General features: G+C 40.6%; 1 long non-coding RNA gene across 1 annotated transcript; it reads right to left on the bottom strand.

The window, feature by feature from the left end:
• Positions 1-3,840: 3,840 nt before the first annotated feature.
• LOC120438880 lies at positions 3,841-9,357 on the bottom strand. The gene is made up of 3 exons (XR_005612226.1): positions 9,244-9,357; positions 4,600-4,689; positions 3,841-4,387 (listed from the first exon to the last, which is right to left on the bottom strand). It is a non-coding gene; the product is annotated as an uncharacterized LOC120438880 (long non-coding RNA).
• Positions 9,358-9,731: the final 374 nt, after the last annotated feature.

The following is a 9,731-nucleotide window of genomic DNA, read 5'->3' on the forward strand; positions in this document are numbered from 1 at the left end:
GCGGGCAGGCCGCATGTGGGCCGCGGGCCATACGTTGAGTATCACTGTTTGAAATGTGAACATTGTTCTGCTACAGTCAATGGACTAAACCAGAGAAGAAGAAAACAGACTTTACCATGAAGATCCTCAGTGTGGATCAGTATAATATCAGCCTGATGTCTGCAGTTTAGTGTCAGCACAACTTTCACATCATATTCATCTCAGCACAACTAAAACATGCTGACTGACCTCAGAGTTTCAAGTTTACATCCTGGATTCTCCAGAAGACCACACAGATGCTTCACTCCTGAACCCTGCAGGTTGTTGGAGCTCAGGTCCAGCTCTCTCAGATGGGAGGGGTTGGACTTCAGCGCTGCTGCCAGATAATCACAGCTGATCTCTGACAAACCACAGTCCATCAAGCTGTATAAAGAATGAAAGATGTAAGTTTATTAGACAAAGTGTGAGCTTGAAATCATTCAGGGTTTCATCATCTGTTCAGAGCTGAAGAAGGTTCAGAATGTAGAAGTTTAGAAAATGGAAACTCCAAACAGCTGAAGCCAACAGGAAGCAGCTTCAAACAAACACAACGAGAGAAAAAACTCTGAATGTTTCACATTAAAGTCGTACATTTATCATAAAAACAGGATAAAGACTTGAAAAAGTCGTGTTTTTCCTTGTTTTGATTTTTCAAACCATGAAACTGTTTAACAACACAGTTTGTTTCAAAGTCAAACATGAGTCTGTCCATCGTACGGTCTGACTTATCAATGACAGCACACAGACGTCTGAGCTCCATATTATCGGCTGTTAAGCTTAACGTAGGGATCCTTTACCAACATTCACAGATAAACTTACAGACTTGCTTTAAGTCTCTGGGACAGCTTGCTCAGAGAGGCCGCTTTGGCAGCACGTAGCAAAGCTCCAGATGCTTTCAGTGTGAAGTAACTCCACACTGCCAACATCTGGCACACCACAGCTGCTCTATCATGTGACGCGTACTGCTCCCACGTGCTGAGGTCACTACCTGCTTAAACCATGTCACAGGTTTGTGAGGCGCTTTGGTGATAGTTAATGGATCAAGTTACATTTTTTATATCTCCCTGATATCCAATCCACTAATTTAGGTCAGGATGGACTAAATAAAGTATATCGGATCGGTTCATCTCTAAATCAAACCTCTGTAACTTTGCTTCACTTCAGCAGCATCAGCTCATGTTCACATGTTGATTCATGGTTTGCTTCAGTTTTTGATCAACTGCAGAATATTTTGAAGGTTATCTGCTATAAAAAGCCAGAAGAGGAAAATCTGCTTCATGTGTTTCTGTTTGATCCTCAGTGACTTTGACACAAAGGCCTCTGCTGTGATGATCACACCTCTGATCAAGTCTCACAGTGTCACAACTGATAAATAATCAGAGTTAGAATATTTCTGACTGTCTGCTGTGTGCCGTGACCTTTAACCTGCTAAAGAGAGTCAGCTGTGGATTATTCATTGTTGTGTCTGATACTTAGAACTGTGAGGAAGAAGCTACACGGTTAATCAGGGTCCCCTCTCTCTGAATCAGGAAAGGTGGGCAGGCCGCGTGTGGGCCGCGGGCCATACGTTGAGTATCACTGTTTGAAATGTGAACATTGTTCTGCTACAGTCAATGGACTAAACCAGAGAAGAAGAAAACAGACTTTACCATGAAGATCCTCAGTGTGGATCAGTATAATATCAGCCTGATGTCTGCAGTTTAGTGTCAGCACAACTTTCACATCATATTCATCTCAGCACAACTAAAACATGCTGACTGACCTCAGAGTTTCAAGTTTACATCCTGGATTCTCCAGAAGACCACACAGATGCTTCACTCCTGGATCCTGCAGGTTGTTGTAGTTCAGGTCCAGCTGTCTCAGATGGGAGGGGTTGGACTTCAGCGCTGCTGCCAGATAATCACAGCTGATCTCTGACAAACCACAGCGCATCAATCTGTATAAAGAATGAAAGATGTAAGTTTATTAGACAAAGTGTGAGCTTGAAATCATTCAGTGTTTCATCATCTGTTCAGAGCTGAAGAAGGTTCAGAATGTAGAAGTTTAGAAAATGGAAACTCCAAACAGCTGAAGCCAAAAGGAAGCAGCTTCAAACAAACACAACAAGAGAAAAAACTCTGAATGTTTCACATTAAAGTCGTACATTTATCATAAAAACAGGACAAAGACTTGAAAAAGTTGTGTTTTTCCTTCCAGGAACCACATGGCTTCACTTTTAAGGGTGAAGTGTGAAAGAAATGGACATATTTGAAGTCCAACACCTTTTTCCAGTCACATTATTAAAGCAGACAAACTACAAGCTCATTTTCATTCCAACAAGTCATCTTCTGACCTGGACTAACAACACTGGTCTCTATGTGCAGCTGGCTGTGAGACCAGTGCTCAGGGAGCGTCTACAAAGTGCAACACTGAAAGAACATCACACACTCATTTGCTTCCAGCACTTTCACACAAACATCTACTGTCATTATCGTCACCAAACTCTGTGGATCCTTTATTGCAAATTCAAATGGGATCAAATGGTCAGACAAAAGAGGGTTATGAGGAAATATGATGAAATGTTGTGTATTAGCAGCAAGTTATTGAATCATCTTCCTCAGAAACCAAACAAAATGATTGACAAACATGTTTTTACAAACTCAGTGTTGGACTTGGATCAGCAGGATAAGCTGATGTTTAAAGGCATTTGAGTCTCGCTGTATGAGAGTCCAGTTATTACTCAATATTTATGGATGATGTTCTTTCAGTGTTGCACTTTGTAGACGCTCCCTGAGCCTCACAGCCAGCTGCACATGGACCAGCAGACATTACCCAGCATTAGAGGCGGGTGTAAAAAATTAATGTTCCCATTTAAATGGTTTTAATTTGAATAAAATGATGTTGATTCATTCAATCCTGAATCGATGTTTAATATAAATGTATTTTGCCAGAATCTCAGCTTAAAGCTCACAAACTATTTCAACCAGCAGCAAACAGCTAAAACAGTAAATGAGAGCAGCTAAACACACAAAGATGGAAACACAGAGCGTGGATCGTTCACTCGACGGCACGTACACGGACACGCCGTCGGGGCTGAAAGTGGACAGCTCACAGATCCTGAAGCTGCAGGTTTCATCCGTCTCCAACCAAAACTGAGTGAACCAGCAGCAAAAGAAGATCCAAACTCTGCTTCACGTTTGATAAATATGCTCATGAATTCTCTCTGACTTTGGCTGTTCCTGCCTGCACAGCTCGCTCTCTCTCAGTGTACTCCAAGAACAGCTTCAAACATCTGTTTCTGCATTTTTCTGTTGATTATTACACACCTCATATTTTAAAAAATGACCTCCAACAGGAAAGTCTAATGTCTGCTGTTCAACACTGAAGAAATGTAAACTTTTTAAAATGATGCCAAATTGGAAAACACTGAGCTGTGTCTGTAATAAATCTAAAGATGGAACGATGCCACTTTTTTTTGCCTAATATTGATATGAATGCCATATAGTCGATTTTATAATCAAATTGTTTTTTAATATCTTGCTGCATTTTGTATAAGTTCATACTCAAGTTTAAAAAATGTAAACACTAAAGCTGTTCTGTTATACCTGTCTGCAAAAACACACTGCAGCCAAAACATTAGACAATACTGATACTTGTAATTAAACGTTTATCAGAACTTTAAATCTAAATATTTAAAGTAATATTTAAAAGTCATTTAAATGCAATTTGATGAAGATTTTTAAAAACTCTTTGGTTGTGAATAAAGGAAGTGCAACAACAGCACAAAATAATGTTTCTATTGAACAAATAACACAAACAGGTTGTAGAGTGGAGCCTTTTATACTTACAGCTGAACAGAAACAACATCCAGAGTGGAAAGCAGTGAAAATAACTGCAAACAGGCTTCATGACACATATTTGATCAGGATGGATGTCAGTGTGAGCTGTTTCTATCATATTTAACCTCACAATCAATTTTGTCTCATTTCTATACAAAACTTAACACAAGTATGAAAAAAGTGTTTTTGATTGTTTTGTTTTTTGAACCATGAAACTGTTTAACAACACAGTTTGTTTCAAAGTCAAACTTGAGTCTGTCCATCGTCCGGTCAGACTGAGCAATAACAGCACACAGACCTAGACAACAGCTCTCTGAAACACCAAACTCAGGTCCTGTTGATGCTGATATACAGTGACACAGTTACATGGGTGATTCATCCTTTTAACTTTATCTTTAAACAGCTGCAGCTTTCACTGACAGCACATGTGGTACTTTAACCTTTGTACTGTTTTCATCAGTTCATTATGGAGTTACTACAAAGAGTGAAGCTATAGGATGATCTGTCTGCTGTCACTGGGTGGTGCTGAGGTCTGAATCTGAGGGCAGCTCCTGTAATCACAACGAGAACACAATCATCACAAACTGAAATATAAAGTTTATCTCTCAAATCTGAAATAAAGCTAATCTTTCTGTCCTCACACACTCGGGAGTGTTCTTCTCTTCTCTTTTTCAGTCCTACAGTTCTGCTGACAGAATATGAGCTGTTTATTTAAAAAAAAAAAAGCCTTATATACTAACAGATGTTCCAATATAATGTTTACCTTTGAGTTGTTGGTGCTTTGTAAATGGACATCTGCAAAGATGAGATGATGGAGCAGGTTTACAGTCCTGGTTCAGTCTGCTGCTGCATCCTGGTCACAACACACAGAGGTGTTATCAGCACTGTTATCAGCAGTGGTATTGAACAAGAAATATTAATGCTTCAAATTATTTCTCTTAAAGGATGTGAGCTGTACAGAGTTCTGCACATGTGATTTTGTGAACATAACTCATGTGACTATAAGAAAACAATTATTACAATATAATGTTTTAAATTTGTTTAGATCAGAGTAATAGGCCATCTCACTGCACCGGGGCCTGTGCTGCCAGCTGGATCCATCTGCACCACCCCAGGGCCTGTGCTGCTGGCTGGGGCCATCTGCACCCCACTAGGGCCTAGCTGGACCCACAGGCACCACACCAGGGCCTGTGCCGCTAGCATAAACCAACTGAGCCTCACCAGAGCCTGTACTATCGGCTGGACCCATCTGCACCACCCCAGGGCCTGTGCTGCTGGCTGGGGCCATCTGCACCACACCAGGGCCTGTACTGCCAGCTGGACCCATAGGCACCACCCTAGGGCAATTGAGATGTCTCTCTCAGACACACCGATCCAGTCTAGACTTGGTCACGCAGCTTCTGAGTTAAACAATATCTTGACAACCAGCCAGTGGGTCAATTTTACATTAAAAGTATGGAGGGGAGTGGTCAAGCAAGCACAACTTCATGAAGAGATAAAACTTCTGAGGTGGCCAGCATACGACCCTGATTTTTGACCTGCCTCCCACGACAGTAGATTTAGACAATGGCTATTGCATGGAATTACTGCTGTGTTCAGTTATCGTAAAATCTAAAATTATGGCCTTTGATGCCTTATGCAAGACTTACGACCTTGAGAAGCAAGACTTTTTCCGATACTTGCAACTCCGTGACTATATTGGCAAAAGAATAAACAGCTGTGTCCCTGGGGACTTCTCGATTGTCAACATCTTCATTGATGCTTACGACTCTGGGAGTAACAAAGCCCATAAGTAAACTGTACAAGTGTATGACTAAGCTCAAGAGGGACTCAACAATGTACATAAAACAGAAATGGGAAAAAGAAATGGACATTGAGATTACAGAAGATGGGTGGACAAGGATTTGGGAAACACAGTTTACCACAACTAACTCCAACATGTGGCGGGACTTTTGTTGGAAGAACATTATACGCTTTTTCATAACACCTAAACAAAAGTCTAAATTCAGTGCTACACCTGCACTTTGTTGGAGAAACTGTGGGGAAGTCATGGCAGACCACGGACACATATTCTGGTCCTGCCCATCCATACGGCCCTTCTGGATGGAAGTTGTAAAAATAATCACAAAGGTACTGGGATTCAATGTGACTTGTACATTTGCATCATTGTATCTGGGATATTTTGAAGAAGATTTAGTTACAGATGATGTTTATCTCCCGAGAATCCTCTTGGCATCTGCGAAAAAGGCTATAACAAAACGTTGGCTTTGTAAAGACCCTCCCACTATAATACTTTTTACCTCTATAGTGGAAGATATCAAATTGATGGAATGTATGACGTTCACCCTGCGACTTCAGGGAGACTTGGGAAGGAGGCGTTGGAGAAAATGGTTGGGCTTTACACATTGTGGCAGCACTCTTTAATGCATAGAACTTGCAATACCAAAGTATTGATATATGTATGTGTGGATGTGTAGCTGTATACACGGGCATATATTGTCTTCTCATGACCTCATGTTTTGTGTTTTGTGTTTTTTTTTTCTGCATAAAAATGTTCCTAAATAAATAAAAAGTTTAAAAAAAGAAAAGAAAAGAAAGCTAAAACAGAATATTATCGGTCTGTCACCACTGAGAACCTAAATAATCCACAGAAGTTCTGGAAAATCATTAAGTCTCTTTCAGTGAGTAAAAGCTCCCACGCTCACCTATGTTTTTAAGAATTCTGTTCCTGTTTATGATAGGAAGGAGATTATGAATTGCTTTAACAAGCACTTTATATCTTCTGGCTCCTTGTTTGACTCTCTGAACCCAGTCTCTGTAAAATCTGGCACAAATCTTCCGGTGTACACTGGTCAGCCATTTAACTTTGTTCTTTTCTCTGTACAGGTCTGTAAAGCACTTAAACTGTTAGATCCTAGAAAATCTCCAGGGCCAGACTTACTAGATCTTTACTTCTTGAAACTGGCAGCTGATTTTGTGGCAGAGCCTCTCACAACACTTTTCAACCTCACACTGGATACGAATGAAATTCCCTCAGTATGGAAATCAGCTTTTGTTATTCCGCTATTACAAGGGGGAGACCCAGCAGTGTTAACTAATTACAGACCAACATCTAATCTATCTGTGCTGGCCAAAGTTCTTGAAGCTCTTGTGTGTGAGCAGTTAAAGGAGTTTTTACACACCAATGCCATTTTATCTGAATATCAATCAGAGTTGGTTCACACCTATAAATATCTGGGAATCTTAATTGATGACTCGCTCACCTTCAAACCACATGTAGAGAATCTTGTGAAAAACCTGAAGTTAAAACTGAGATTTTATCTTCAAAATAAGCTGTGTTTCTCTTTTAATAAAAAGAAGCGGCTTGTTGCTGCAACATTCTTGCCTGTGCTGGATTATGATGATATTCTATATATGAATGCTTCTGCTCAATGTCTTCGAATGGTTGATATTGTGTATCATGCTTCTCTGAGGTTCATCACTAACCGTAAATTTCAGACTCACCACTGTGAGTTATACTCTCAGGTAGGATGGCCTGCTTTGGTAAGTCGGAGGAACTCTTATTTATACAGTTTTATATATAAGGCGATACCTGGGTTGCTGCCTTCTTATATATGTTCCCTGCTTGCAATGAAACATGCTGGTCGGTATTCTCTTCACCCGCATGGTTACTTGTTGCTTTCTGTTTCATTTGCCCGAACTGAATTTGGTAAAAGAGCTTTTGTCCATTCAGCACCCTTGGCTTGGAACAAACTGCAGAAGGAATTGAAAATGACTGAATTCATTTCATTAAGTGCTTTTAAATCTAAACTACGAATCCTTGAGGCCAAGTCCATAACATGCAACTGTTTCAATTAAATTGATTGTCATTTTGACTGACTTCATTTTTATTTGAATTTTATTGAATTTTATTTTATTTGTATTCTTTCACTTATGGTTGCATGTGTGTTGTTGCTGCCTGAGTTTGAGTAATTTCTGTAACTGTGAGACACCTGCTGCTGCCCATCTTGGCCAGGTCTCCCTTGAAAAAGAGGTTTTTAATCTCAATGGGATCTTCCTGGTTAAATAAAGGTTAATAAATAGGGAAGGATTTGTCTGTGTTTCAGTTTGGCTTAGCTGTAGGCCTGAGAATGTGTGTAATTGTTTAGAGGGAAAGGAATTTATTGACACTGGGGGTATGCTGTCATAAAAGGAGACAGGAAGCTACAGTTGGGGATTGCTGATGCTGAGGCTTGTACCTTTAATAAAAACTCATAATTTTTATAAACTTAGAAGTAGGTTTGCAGGAGACTCTCCACCTTATCTGTAAATGTAAGACAATAAGAGGCCAATGGCCCAGTGGATGCAGAGTGGGGGTCTCAGTGTTTGTAATATGTCAACTCTGTTTTCTATATTGTGTAGAGGAATTTGGTGACTTCCTGGGTGAGGAGATTACTTTTATGACCCCCAGGAAGTCACGTATACAGAGACACACACACAGTGCTTTGACTGTTACGACACACCCACACTTACATGCAAACTCACTCACGTGCACTCACATAGACACACAGTGCAGCGCACACACAGGCACTCACGTGCTCGTGCATACACACACACAGACACAGAGTTTGCAGCACACCATGGGGGTTTTATGATGGGGTCGCTTCTATAAAGCTGACTGTAACAAACAAAGAGGTGGAGGATCTGCAGAGGGCCACCGGCCTTGCACATCTCCCCTTCTAGAAGATGCATGCTTAAATGAAGATGAATGAAGATGAATAAAGGTTTGTGTGAAAATGACTACTGAGTCCGGTGCTGTCTCTGGATGCTGGAGGAATAAAAAAGAACCAGGGTGCAACTGTTTTCGTAACACTCATCGACAATAATTCAGACAGTTTTTTAACCTGAATACTTGCTACAAACTCAGTATAAAAAAAACACAGTCAGTGTTAAAAAATTTAATCAGTGGAAAAATTAAAACATTTTAACTTAAGCTGCCAAGAGGAAGTCGTTGGTTTCAGTACATAAACATGGGGCTTTGCTATTTGATCAAATTTTCCGGATTAATGAGGAGTTACTGAAGTGCCAGGTTTTTTAAAGTTGGTGTTACTGTCTTTACAGATGTGGAGACTGAAAACATGCTGCTGTTTAATAAGATATTTAATATTCAGCTCTGCACAGGAGCTGCAGCAGGGTGCAGCCTGTTGCTTTTACAGTATAATACTTGTAATAAAAGTACAGTAACGGTAATTAGTGACTGAGCAGCCCGGGGCGTTTCTCTTGATTTCTTTAGTCAGGGTAAATTCATTCACCTGCACGGATTAGCTAAACGAACCCTGACAGCCGAGTGCTCATCTTAGCTAGCTAGGTCTCAGGACCTAGCTAAGGACGGTAGTTACGGAGTAGCTTACAAACACATTTAACTTACCGAAAAAGTGCAGCGGGGCCTCGGGTCCTCCTGTCAGGTAGTCCAGTTTACCGAAGAACACCTGAGGGTGTCAGGTTAAAACAGCCGGTCGTGTTTTCGTAGCGTAAACGCTGGCCCTCCTCTCAGAGCCTACGCTCTATCTGCTATTCCCGAACCAGTGTTGCCAACTCCTCAGTAAGGAAAATCGCTATTGGCTGTCCTAAAAGTCGCTAGAAGTCGCTAAATGACATCATCGCCTAATTGGAGAGAGAAATAACATCGTGGAAGAGACATAAAGTGAGTAAAAAACGTCCTAAATGCAGTTAGAATTTATTTAGAACTACAAATTAAATTTCTTTTAGTAATTATTGTTTTTTAATGTCACAATTCCAACCCTGCACCTTTATCCGGGTTTGGACCGGCAAAAGTGACCCGAAAGTGGCACTCTGGTGGAGTTACTTTGTGTGTGTGAGTGTGTGTTTATAAGTAGTTTTAAACCTTGTGATCCA

This window comes from Oreochromis aureus, linkage group 3 (assembly GCF_013358895.1).
Source record: "Oreochromis aureus strain Israel breed Guangdong linkage group 3, ZZ_aureus, whole genome shotgun sequence".
Classification (NCBI taxonomy): domain Eukaryota; kingdom Metazoa; phylum Chordata; class Actinopteri; order Cichliformes; family Cichlidae; genus Oreochromis; species Oreochromis aureus.